Source organism: Scyliorhinus torazame, chromosome 22, assembly GCF_047496885.1.
Source record: "Scyliorhinus torazame isolate Kashiwa2021f chromosome 22, sScyTor2.1, whole genome shotgun sequence".
NCBI classification, from domain to species: Eukaryota; Metazoa; Chordata; class Chondrichthyes; order Carcharhiniformes; family Scyliorhinidae; genus Scyliorhinus; species Scyliorhinus torazame.
The window spans coordinates 16,062,309-16,075,196 of record NC_092728.1 but is presented as its reverse complement, the minus strand read 5'-3'; the positions used below and the strand labels follow the sequence as shown (position 1 = coordinate 16,075,196).

Here is a 12,888-nt window from a genome sequence, read left to right as displayed (position 1 = left end):
TTGAGGGAGCGAGGGAGTGGGAACTGCCCCTTTGAAGGGGTGGGGACTGCCCCTTTGAAGGGGTGGGGACTGCCCCTTTGAGGGGGGTGGGGACTGCCCCTTTGAGGGGGTGGGGACTGCCCCGTTGAGGGGGTGGGGACTGCCCCTTTGAGGGGGTGGGGACTGCCCCTTTGAGGGGGTGGGGACTGCCCCTTTGAGGGGGGTGGGGACTGCCCCTTTGAGGGAGCGAGGGGGTGGGGACTGCCCCCTCCGGGGGCAAGAGGGTCGGGACTGCCTGTTTGAGGGAGCGAGGGGGTGGGGACTGCCTGTTTGAGGGAGCGAGGGGGTGGGGACTGCCCCCTTTGAGGGAGCGAGGGGGTGGGGACTGCCCCTCTGAGGGGGTGGGGACTGCCCCTTTGAGGGAGCGAGGGAGTGGGGACTGCCTGTTTGAGGGAGCGAGGGGGTGGGGACTGCCCCTTCCGGGGGCAAGAGGGTCGGGGACTGCCTGTTTGAGGGAGCGAGGGGGTGGGGACTGCCTGTTTGAGGGAGCGAGGGGGTGGGGACTGCCCCCTTTGAGGGAGCGACGGGGTGGGGACTGCCCCTCTGAGGGAGCGAGAGGGTGGGGACTGCCCCTTTGAGGGAGCGAGGGGGTGGGGACTACCCGTTTGAGGGAGTGGGGACTGCCCCTTCGAGGGTGCGAGGGGGTGGGGACTGCCCCTTTGAGGGAGCGAGAGGGTGGGGACTACCTGTTTGAGGGAGCGAGGGAGTGGGGACTGCCCATTTGAGGGAGCGAGGGGGTGGGGACTGCCCCTTCGAGGGGGTGGGGACTGCCCCTCTGAGGGAGCGAGAGGGTGGGGACTACCCATTTGAGGGAGCGAGGGAGTGGGGACTGCCCCTTTGAGGGAGCGAGGGGGTGGGGACTGCCTGTTTGAGGGAGCGAGGGGGGTGGGGACTGCCCCTTTAAGGGGGTGGGGACTGCCCCTTTGAGGGAGCGAGGGGGTGGGGACTGCCCCTTTGAGGGGGGTGGGGACTGCCCCTTTGAGGGAGCGAGGGGGTGGGAACTGCCCCTTTCAGGGGGGTGGGGACTGCCCCTTTGAGGGGTTGGGGACTGCCCCTTTGAGGGGTTGGGGACTGCCCCTTTGAGGGGTTGGGGACTGCCCCTTTGAGGGGGTGGGGACTGCCCCTTTGAGGGGGTGGGGACTGCCCCTTTGAGGGGGTGGGGACTGCCCCTTTGAGGGGGTGGGGACTGTCCCTTTGAGGGGGTGGGGACTGCCCCTTTGAGGGGGTGGGGACTGCCCCTTTGAGGGAGCGAGGGGGTGGGGACTGCCCCTTTGAGGGGGTGGGGACTGCCCCTTTGAGGGAGCGAGGGAGTGGGAACTGCCCCTTTGAAGGGGTGGGGACTGCCCCTTTGAGGGAGCGAGGGGGTGGGGACTGCCCCTTTGAGGGGGTGGAGACTGCCCCTTTGAGGGGGTGGGGACTGCCCCTTTGAGGGAGCGAGGGGGTGGGGACTCCCTTTGAGGGAGCGAGGGGGTGGAGACTGCCCCTTTGAGGGAGCGAGGGAGTGGGAACTGCCCCTTTGAGGGGGTGGGGACTGCCCCTTTGAGGGGGGTGGGGACTGCCCCTTTGAGGGGGTGGGGACTGCCCCTTTGAGGGGGTGGGGACTGCCCCTTTGAGGGGGTGGGGACTGCCCCTTTGAGGGGGTGGGGACTGCCCCTTTGAGGGGGTGGGGACTGCCCCTTTGAGGGAGCGAGGGAGTGGGAACTGCCCCTTTGAAGGGGTGGGGACTGCCCCTTTGAGGGTGTGGGGACTGCCCCTTTGAGGGAGCGAGGGAGTGGGAACTGCCCCTTCGAAGGGGTGGGGACTGCCCCTTTCAGGGGGTGGGGACTGCCCCTTTCAGGGGGTGGGGACTGCCCCTTTGAGGGGGTGGGGACTGCCCCTTTGAGGGGGTGGGGACTGCCCCTTTGAGGGGGTGGGGACTGCCCCTTTGAGGGGGTGGGGACTGCCCCTTTGAGGGGGTGGGGACTGCCCCTTTGAGGGGGTGGGGACTGCCCCTTTGAGGGGGTGGGGACTGCCCCTTTGAGGGGGTGGGGACTGCCCCTTTGAGGGGATGGGGACTGCCCCTTTGAGGGAGCGAGGGGGTGGGGACTGCCCCTTTGAGGGTGCGAGGGGGTGGGGACTGCCCCTTTGAGGGAGCGAGGGGGTGGGGACTGCCCCTCTGAGGGAGCGAGAAGGTGGGGACTGCCCCTTCGAGGGTGCGAGGGAGTGGGGACTGCCCCTTCGAGGGAGCGAGGGGGTGGGGACTGCCCCTTCGAGGGGGTGGGGACTGCCCCTTTGAGGGAGCGAGGGGGTGGGGTCTATCCCTTTGAGGGAGCGAGGGGGTGGGGACTGTCCCTTTGAGGGTTTGAGAGGGTGGGGACTGTCCCTTTGAGGGAGCGAGGGGGTGGGGACTGCCCCTTTGAGGGAGCGAGGGGGTGGGGACTGTCCCTTTGAGGGAGCGAGGCGCTGGGGACTGTCCCTTTGAGGGAGCGAGGGGGTGGGGACTGCCCCTTTGAGGGAGCGAGGGGGTGGGGTCTGCCCCTTTGAGGGAGCGAGGGGGTTGGGTCTGCCCCTTTGAGGGAGCGAGGGGGTTGGGACTGTCCCTTTGAGGGAGCGAGGGGGTGGGGACTGCCCCTTTGAGGGAGCGAGGGGGTGGGGACTGCCCCATTTGAGGGAGCGATGTGGTGGGGACTGTCTCTTTGAGGGAGCGAGGGGGTGGGGACTGCCCCTTTGAGGGAGCGAGGGGGTGGGGTCTGCCCCTTTGAGGGAGCGAGGGGGTGGGGACTGCCTGTTTGAGGGAGCGAGGGGATGGGGACTGTCCCTTTGAGGGAGTGAGGGGGTGGGGACTCCCTTTGAGGGAGCGATGGGGTGGGACTGCCCCTTTGAGGGAGCGAGGGGATGGGGACTGTCCCTTTGAGGGAGTGAGGGGGTGGGGACTGCCCCTTTGAGGGAGCGAGGGGGTGGGGACTGCCTGTTTGAGGGAGCGAGGGGGTGGGGACTGCCCCTTTAAGGGGGTGGGGACTGCCCCTTTGAGGGAGCGAGGGGGTGGGAACTGCCCCTTTGAGGGGGTGGGGACTGCCCCTTTGAGGGGTTGGGGACTGCCCATTTGAGGGGTTGGGGACTGCCCCTTTGAGGGGGTGGGGACTGCCCCTTTGAGGGGGTGGGGACTGCCCCTTTGAGGGGGTGGGGACTGCCCCTTTGAGGGGGTGGGGACTGCCCCTTTGAGGGGGTGGGGACTGCCCCTTTGAGGGAGCGAGGGGGTGGGGACTGCCCCTTTGAGGGGGTGGGGACTGCCCCTTTGAGGGAGCGAGGGAGTGGGAACTGCCCCTTTGAAGGGGTGGGGACTGCCCCTTTGAGGGAGCGAGGGGGTGGGGACTGCCCCTTTGAGGGGGTGGAGACTGCCCCTTTGAGGGGGTGGGGACTGCCCCTTTGAGGGAGCGAGGGGGTGGGGACTCCAATTGAGGGAGCGAGGGGGTGGAGACTGCCCCTTTGAGGGGGTGGGGACTGCCCCTTTGAGGGAGCGAGGGAGTGGGAACTGCCCCTTTGAGGGTGTGGGGACTGCCCCTTTGAGGGGGTGGGGACTGCCCCTTTGAGGGGGTGGGGACTGCCCCTTTGAGGGGGTGGGGACTGCCCCTTTGAGGGGGTGGGGACTGCCCCTTTGAGGGGGTGGGGACTGCCCCTTTGAGGAGGTGGGAACTGCCCCTTTGAGGGGGTGGGGACTGCCCCTTTGAGGGAGCGAGGAAGTGGGAACTGCCCCTTTGAAGGGGTGGGGACTGCCCCTTTGAGGGAGCGAGGGGTTGGGGACTGCCCCTTTGAGGGTGTGGGGTCTGCCCCTTTGAGGGAGCGAGGGAGTGGGAACTGCCCCTTTGAAGGGGTGGGAACTGCCCCTTTGAAGGGGTGGGGACTGCCCCTTTGAGGGGGTGGGGACTGCCCCTTTGAGGGGGTGGGGACTGCCCCTTTGAGGGGGTGGGGACTGCCCCTTTGAGGGGGTGGGGACTGCCCCTTTGAGGGGGTGGGGACTGCCCCTTTGAGGGAGCGAGGGGGTGGGGACATCCCCTTTGAGGGAGCGAGGGGGTGGAGACTGCCCCTTTGAGGGTGCGAGGGGGTGGGGACTGCCCCTTTGAGGGAGCGAGGGGGTGGGGACTGCCCCTCTGAGGGAGCGAGAAGGTGGGGACTGCCCCTTCGAGAGTGCGAGGGAGTGGGGACTGCCCCTTCGAGGGAGCGAGGGGGTGGGGACTGCCCCTTCGAGGGGGTGGGGACTGCCCCTTTGAGGGAGCGAGGGGGTGGGGACTGCCCCTTTGAGGGAGCGAGGGGGTGGGGACTGCCCCTTTGAGGGAGCGAGGGGGTGGGGACTGTCCCTTTGAGGGAGCGAGGCGCTGGGGACTGTCCCTTTGAGGGAGCGAGGGGGTGGGGACTGCCCCTTTGAGGGAGCGAGGGGGTGGGGTCTGCCCCTTTGAGGGAGCGAGAAGGTGGGGACTCCCTTTGCGGAAACGAGGGGGTGGGGACTGCCCCTTTGAGGGAGCGAGGGGGTGGGGGTCTGCCCTTTTGAGGGAGCGACGTGGTGGGGTCTGCCCCTTTGAGGGAGCGAAGGGGGTGGGGACTGCCCCTTTTAGGGAGCGAGGGGGTGGGGACTCCCTTTGAGGGAGCGGGGGGGTGGGACTGGCCCTTTGAGGGAGCGAGGGGGTGGGGACTGTCCCTTTGAGGGAGCGAGGGGGTGGGGACTGCCCCTTTGAGGGAGCGAGGGGGTGGGGACTGCCCCTTTTGAGGGAGCGATGTGGTGGGGACTGTCTCTTTGAGGGAGCGAGGGGGTGGGGACTGCCCCTTTGAGGGAGCGAGGGGGTGGGGACTGCCTGTTTGAGGGAGCGAGGGGATGGGGACTGTCCCTTTGAGGGAGTGAGGGGGTGGGGACTCCCTTTGAGGGAGCGAGGGGATGGGGACTGTCCCTTTGAGGGAGTGAGGGGGTGGGGACTCCCTTTGAGGGAGCGATGGGGTGGGACTGCCCCTTTGAGGGAGCGATGGGGTCGGACTGCCCCTTTTGAGGGAGCGAGGGGGTGGGGACTGCACCTTTTGAGGGAGCGAGGGGGTGGGGACTGCCCCTTTGAGGGAGCGAGGGGGTGGGGACTGCCTGTTTGAGGGAGCGAGAGGGTGGGGACTGCCCCTTTGACAGAGCGAGGGGGTGGGGACTGCCCCTTTGAGGGAGCGAGGGGGTGGGGACTGCCCCTTTGACGGAGCGTGGGGGTGGGGACTGCCCCTTTTGAGGGAGCGATGTGGTGGGGACTGTCTCTTTGAGGGAGCGAGGGGGTGGGGACTGCCCCTTTGAGGGAGCGAAGGGGTGGGGGTCTGCCCCTTTGAGGGAGCGAGGGGGTGGGGACTGCCTGTTTGAGGGAGCAAGGGGATGGGGATTGTCCCTTTGAGGGAGTGAGGGGGTGGGGACTCCCTTTGAGGGAGCGATGGGGTGGGACTGCCCCTTTGAGGGAGCGAGGGGGTGGGGACTGCACCTTTGAGGGAGCGAGGGGGTGGGGACTGCCCCTTTGAGGGAGCGAGGGGGTGGGGACTGCCCCTTTGACGGAGCGTGGGGGTGGGGACTGCCCCTTTGAGGGAGCGAGGGGGTGGGGACTGCACCTTTGAGGGAGCGAGGGGGTGGGGACTGCCCCTTTGAGGGAGCGAGGGGGTGGGGACTGCCTGTTTGAGGGAGCGAGAGGGTGGGGACTGCCCCTTTGAGGGTCCGAGGGTGTAGGGACTGCCCCTTCGAGTGAGCGAGGGGGTGGGGACTGCCCCTTTGACAGAGCGAGGGGGTGGGGACTGCCCCTTTGACAGAGCGAGGGGGTGGGGACTGCCCCTTTGAGGGAGTGAGGGGGTGGGGACTGCCCCTTTGAGGGGGTGGGGACTGCCCCTTTGAGGGAGCGAGGGGGTGGGAACTCCCTTTGCGGAAACGAGGGGGTGGTGACTGTCCCTTTGAGGGAGCGAGGGGGTGGGGATTGTCCCTTTGAGGGAGCGAGAGGGTGGGGACTCCCTTTGCGGAAACGAGGGGGTGGTGACTGTCCCTTTGAGGGAGCGAGGGGATGGGGACTGTCCCTTTGAGGGAGCGAGGGGGTGGGGACTGCCCCTTTGAGGGAGCGAGGGGGTGGGGTCTGCCCCTTTGAGGGAGCGAGGGGGTTGGGTCTGCCCCTTTGAGGGAGCGAGGGGGTGGGGACTGTCCCTTTGAGGGAGCGAGGGGGTGGGGACTGCCCCTTTGAGGGAGCGAGGGGGTGGGGACTGCCCCATTTGAGGGAGCGATGTGGTGGGGACTGTCTCTTTGAGGGAGCGAGGGGGTGGGGACTGCCCCTTTGAGGGAGCGAGGGGGTGGGGTCTGCCCCTTTGAGGGAGCGAGGGGGTGGGGACTGCCTGTTTGAGGGAGCGAGGGGATGGGGACTGTCCCTTTGAGGGAGTGAGGGGGTGGGGACTCCCTTTGAGGGAGCGATGGGGTGGGACTGCCCCTTTGAGGGAGCGAGGGGATGGGGACTGTCCCTTTGAGGGAGTGAGGGGGTGGGGACTGCCCCTTTGAGGGAGCGAGGGGGTGGGGACTGCCTGTTTGAGGGAGCGAGGGGGTGGGGACTGCCCCTTTAAGGGGGTGGGGACTGCCCCTTTGAGGGAGCGAGGGGGTGGGAACTGCCCCTTTGAGGGGGTGGGGACTGCCCCTTTGAGGGGTTGGGGACTGCCCATTTGAGGGGTTGGGGACTGCCCCTTTGAGGGGGTGGGGACTGCCCCTTTGAGGGGGTGGGGACTGCCCCTTTGAGGGGGTGGGGACTGCCCCTTTGAGGGGGTGGGGACTGCCCCTTTGAGGGGGTGGGGACTGCCCCTTTGAGGGAGCGAGGGGGTGGGGACTGCCCCTTTGAGGGGGTGGGGACTGCCCCTTTGAGGGAGCGAGGGAGTGGGAACTGCCCCTTTGAAGGGGTGGGGACTGCCCCTTTGAGGGAGCGAGGGGGTGGGGACTGCCCCTTTGAGGGGGTGGAGACTGCCCCTTTGAGGGGGTGGGGACTGCCCCTTTGAGGGAGCGAGGGGGTGGGGACTCCAATTGAGGGAGCGAGGGGGTGGAGACTGCCCCTTTGAGGGGGGTGGGGACTGCCCCTTTGAGGGAGCGAGGGAGTGGGAACTGCCCCTTTGAGGGTGTGGGGACTGCCCCTTTGAGGGGGTGGGGACTGCCCCTTTGAGGGGGTGGGGACTGCCCCTTTGAGGGGGTGGGGACTGCCCCTTTGAGGGGGTGGGGACTGCCCCTTTGAGGGGGTGGGGACTGCCCCTTTGAGGAGGTGGGAACTGCCCCTTTGAGGGGGTGGGGACTGCCCCTTTGAGGGAGCGAGGGAGTGGGAACTGCCCCTTTGAAGGGGTGGGGACTGCCCCTTTGAGGGAGCGAGGGGTTGGGGACTGCCCCTTTGAGGGTGTGGGGTCTGCCCCTTTGAGGGAGCGAGGGAGTGGGAACTGCCCCTTTGAAGGGGTGGGAACTGCCCCTTTGAAGGGGTGGGGACTGCCCCTTTGAGGGGGTGGGGACTGCCCCTTTGAGGGGGTGGGGACTGCCCCTTTGAGGGGGTGGGGACTGCCCCTTTGAGGGGGTGGGGACTGCCCCTTTGAGGGGGTGGGGACTGCCCCTTTGAGGGGGTGGGGACTGCCCCTTTGAGGGGGTGGGGACTGCCCCTTTGAGGGAGCGAGGGGGTGGGGACATCCCCTTTGAGGGAGCGAGGGGGTGGAGACTGCCCCTTTGAGGGTGCGAGGGGGTGGGGACTGCCCCTTTGAGGGAGCGAGGGGGTGGGGACTGCCCCTCTGAGGGAGCGAGAAGGTGGGGACTGCCCCTTCGAGAGTGCGAGGGAGTGGGGACTGCCCCTTCGAGGGAGCGAGGGGGTGGGGACTGCCCCTTCGAGGGGGTGGGGACTGCCCCTTTGAGGGAGCGAGGGGGTGGGGACTGCCCCTTTGAGGGAGCGAGGGGGTGGGGACTGCCCCTTTGAGGGAGCGAGGGGGTGGGGACTGTCCCTTTGAGGGAGCGAGGCGCTGGGGACTGTCCCTTTGAGGGAGCGAGGGGGTGGGGACTGCCCCTTTGAGGGAGCGAGGGGGTGGGGTCTGCCCCTTTGAGGGAGCGAGAAGGTGGGGACTCCCTTTGCGGAAACGAGGGGGTGGGGACTGCCCCTTTGAGGGAGCGAGGGGGTGGGGGTCTGCCCTTTTGAGGGAGCGACGTGGTGGGGTCTGCCCCTTTGAGGGAGCGAAGGGGGTGGGGACTGCCCCTTTTAGGGAGCGAGGGGGTGGGACTGGCCCTTTGAGGGAGCGAGGGGGTGGGGACTGTCCCTTTGAGGGAGCGAGGGGGTGGGGACTGCCCCTTTGAGGGAGCGAGGGGGTGGGGACTGCCCCTTTTGAGGGAGCGATGTGGTGGGGACTGTCTCTTTGAGGGAGCGAGGGGGTGGGGACTGCCCCTTTGAGGGAGCGAGGGGGTGGGGACTGCCTGTTTGAGGGAGCGAGGGGATGGGGACTGTCCCTTTGAGGGAGTGAGGGGGTGGGGACTCCCTTTGAGGGAGCGAGGGGATGGGGACTGTCCCTTTGAGGGAGTGAGGGGGTGGGGACTCCCTTTGAGGGAGCGATGGGGTGGGACTGCCCCTTTGAGGGAGCGATGGGGTCGGACTGCCCCTTTTGAGGGAGCGAGGGGGTGGGGACTGCACCTTTTGAGGGAGCGAGGGGGTGGGGACTGCCCCTTTGAGGGAGCGAGGGGGTGGGGACTGCCTGTTTGAGGGAGCGAGAGGGTGGGGACTGCCCCTTTGACAGAGCGAGGGGGTGGGGACTGCCCCTTTGAGGGAGCGAGGGGGTGGGGACTGCCCCTTTGACGGAGCGTGGGGGTGGGGACTGCCCCTTTTGAGGGAGCGATGTGGTGGGGACTGTCTCTTTGAGGGAGCGAGGGGGTGGGGACTGCCCCTTTGAGGGAGCGAAGGGGTGGGGTCTGCCCCTTTGAGGGAGCGAGGGGGTGGGGACTGCCTGTTTGAGGGAGCAAGGGGATGGGGACTGTCCCTTTGAGGGAGTGAGGGGGTGGGGACTCCCTTTGAGGGAGCGATGGGGTGGGACTGCCCCTTTGAGGGAGCGAGGGGGTGGGGACTGCACCTTTGAGGGAGCGTGGGGGTGGGGACTGCCCCTTTGAGGGAGCGAGGGGGTGGGGACTGCCCCTTTGACGGAGCGTGGGGGTGGGGACTGCCCCTTTGAGGGAGCGAGGGGGTGGGGACTGCACCTTTGAGGGAGCGAGGGGGTGGGGACTGCCCCTTTGAGGGAGCGAGGGGGTGGGGACTGCCTGTTTGAGGGAGCGAGAGGGTGGGGACTGCCCCTTTGAGGGTCCGAGGGTGTAGGGACTGCCCCTTCGAGTGAGCGAGGGGGTGGGGACTGCCCCTTTGACAGAGCGAGGGGGTGGGGACTGCCCCTTTGACAGAGCGAGGGGGTGGGGACTGCCCCTTTGAGGGAGTGAGGGGGTGGGGACTGCCCCTTTGAGGGGGTGGGGACTGCCCCTTTGAGGGAGCGAGGGGGTGGGAACTCCCTTTGCGGAAACGAGGGGGTGGTGACTGTCCCTTTGAGGGAGCGAGGGGGTGGGGATTGTCCCTTTGAGGGAGCGAGAGGGTGGGGACTCCCTTTGCGGAAACGAGGGGGTGGTGACTGTCCCTTTGAGGGAGCGAGGGGATGGGGACTGTCCCTTTGAGGGAGCGAGGGGGTGGGGACTGCCCCTTCGAGGGGCTGGGGACTGCCTGTTTGAGGGAGCGAGAGGGTGGGGACTGCCCCTTTGAGGGTCCGAGGGTGTAGGGACTGCCCCTTCGAGGGAGCAAAGGGGTGGGGACTGCCCTTTCGAGAGACCGAGGGGGTGGAGACTACCCCTTTGAGGGAGCGAGGGGGCGGGGACTGCCTGTTTGAGGGAGCGAGGGGGTGGGGACATCCCCTTTGAGGGAGCAAGGGGGTGGGGACTGTCCCTTTGATGGAGCGAGTGGGTGGGGACTGCCCCTTCGAGGGAGCGAGGGGTTGGGGACTGCCCCTTTGACAGATAGAGGGGGTGGGGACTGCCCCTTTGAGGGAGTGAGGGCGTGGGGACTGCCCCTTTGTGGGAGCGAGGGGGTGGGGACTGCCCCTTTGAGGGAGCGAGGGGGTGGGAACTGTCCCTTTGAGGGAGCGAGGGGGTGGGGACTGCCCCTTCGAGGGGGTGGGGACTGCCCCTTTGAGGGAGCGAGGGGGTGGGGACTGCCCCTTTGAGGGAGCGAGGGGGTGGGGACTGCCCCTTTGAGGGAGCGAGGGGGTGGGGACTGTCCCTTTGAGGGAGCGAGAGGGTGGGGACTCACATTGAGGAAACGAGGGGGTGGTGACTGTCCCTTTGAGGGTTTGAGAGGGTGGGGACTGTCCCTTTGAGGGAGCGAGGGGGTGGGGACTGCCCCTTTGAGGGAGCGAGGGGGTGGGGACTGTCCCTTTGAGGGAGCGAGGCGCTGGGGACTGTCCCTTTGAGGGAGCGAGGGGGTGGGGACTGCCCCTTTGAGGGAGCGAGGGGGTGGGGTCTGCCCCTTTGAGGGAGCGAGAAGGTGGGGACTCCCTTTGCGGAAACGAGGGGGTGGGGACTGCCCCTTTGAGGGAGCGAGGGGGTGGGGGTCTGCCCTTTTGAGGGAGCGACGTGGTGGGGTCTGCCCCTTTGAGGGAGCGAAGGGGGTGGGGACTCCCTTTGAGGGAGCGGGGGGGTGGGACTGGCCCTTTGAGGGAGCGAGGGGGTGGGGACTGTCCCTTTGAGGGAGCGAGGGGGTGGGGACTGCCCCTTTGAGGGAGCGAGGGGGTGGGGACTGCCCCTTTTGAGGGAGCGAGGGGGTGGGGACTGTCTCTTTGAGGGAGCGAGGGGGTGGGGACTGCCCCTTTGAGGGAGCGAGGGGGTGGGGACTGCCTGTTTGAGGGAGCGAGGGGATGGGGACTGTCCCTTTGAGGGAGTGAGGGGGTGGGGACTCCCTTTGAGGGAGCGAGGGGATGGGGACTGTCCCTTTGAGGGAGTGAGGGGGTGGGGACTCCCTTTGAGGGAGCGATGGGGTGGGACTGCCCCTTTGAGGGAGCGATGGGGTCGGACTGCCCCTTTTGAGGGAGCGAGGGGGTGGGGACTGCACCTTTTGAGGGAGCGAGGGGGTGGGGACTGCCCCTTTGAGGGAGCGAGGGGGTGGGGACTGCCTGTTTGAGGGAGCGAGAGGGTGGGGACTGCCCCTTTGACAGAGCGAGGGGGTGGGGACTGCCCCTTTGAGGGAGCGAGGGGGTGGGGACTGCCCCTTTGACGGAGCGTGGGGGTGGGGACTGCCCCTTTTGAGGGAGCGATGTGGTGGGGACTGTCTCTTTGAGGGAGCAAGGGGGTGGGGACTGCCCCTTTGAGGGAGCGAAGGGGTGGGGTCTGCCCCTTTGAGGGAGCGAGGGGGTGGGGACTGCCTGTTTGAGGGAGCAAGGGGATGGGGACTGTCCCTTTGAGGGAGTGAGGGGGTGGGGACTCCCTTTGAGGGAGCGATGGGGTGGGACTGCCCCTTTGAGGGAGCGAGGGGGTGGGGACTGCACCTTTGAGGGAGCGAGGGGGTGGGGACTGCCCCTTTGAGGGAGCGAGGGGGTGGGGACTGCCCCTTTGACGGAGCGTGGGGGTGGGGACTGCCCCTTTGAGGGAGCGAGGGGGTGGGGACTGCACCTTTGAGGGAGCGAGGGGGTGGGGACTGCCCCTTTGAGGGAGCGAGGGGGTGGGGACTGCCTGTTTGAGGGAGCGAGAGGGTGGGGACTGCCCCTTTGAGGGTCCGAGGGTGTAGGGACTGCCCCTTCGAGTGAGCGAGGGGGTGGGGACTGCCCCTTTGACAGAGCGAGGGGGTGGGGACTGCCCCTTTGACAGAGCGAGGGGGTGGGGACTGCCCCTTTGAGGGAGTGAGGGGGTGGGGACTGCCCCTTTGAGGGGGTGGGGACTGCCCCTTTGAGGGAGCGAGGGGGTGGGAACTCCCTTTGCGGAAACGAGGGGGTGGTGACTGTACCTTTGAGGGAGCGAGGGGGTGGGGATTGTCCCTTTGAGGGAGCGAGAGGGTGGGGACTGTCCCTTTGAGGGAGCGAGGGGATGGGGACTGTCCCTTTGAGGGAGCGAGGGGGTGGGGACTGCCCCTTCGAGGGGCTGGGGACTGCCTGTTTGAGGGAGCGAGAGGGTGGGGACTGCCCCTTTGAGGGTCCGAGGGTGTAGGGACTGCCCCTTCGAGGGAGCAAAGGGGTGGGGACTGCCCTTTCGAGAGACCGAGGGGGTGGAGACTACCCCTTTGAGGGAGCGAGGGGGCGGGGACTGCCTGTTTGAGGGAGCGAGGGGGTGGGGACATCCCCTTTGAGGGAGCAAGGGGGTGGGGGACTGTCCCTTTGATGGAGCGAGTGGGTGGGGACTGCCCCTTCGAGGGAGCGAGGGGTTGGGGACTGCCCCTTTGACAGATAGAGGGGGTGGGGACTGCCCCTTTGAGGGAGTGAGGGCGTGGGGACTGCCCCTTTGTGGGAGCGAGGGGGTGGGGACTGCCCCTTTGAGGGAGCGAGGGGGTGGGAACTGTCCCTTTGAGGGAGCGAGGGGGTGGGGACTGTCCCTTTGAGGGAGCGAGAAGGTGGGGACTCCCTTTGCGGAAACGAGGGGGTGGGGACTGTCCCTTTGAGGGAGCGAGGCAGTGGGGACTGTCCCTTTGAGGGAGCGAGGGGGTGGGGGTCTGCCCTTTTGAGGGAGCGACGTGGTGGGGTCTGCCCCTTTTAGGGAGCGAGGGGGTGGGGACTGACGCTTTGAGGGAGCGAGGGTGTGGGGACTGCCCCTTTGAGGGTTCGAGAGGGGGCCAGGAATGGGGTTCACCGTTCGATGGGGCCAGAGGGTGAGGACCA

General features: G+C 67.6%; 1 protein-coding gene across 1 annotated transcript in view; it reads left to right on the top strand.

Annotated features, from left to right (window-relative positions):
• LOC140398933 (CXXC-type zinc finger protein 1-like) overlaps positions 1–12,888 on the top strand; it is a 45,368-nt gene that overhangs the window by 18,226 nt on the left and 14,254 nt on the right. The window lies entirely within an intron of this gene.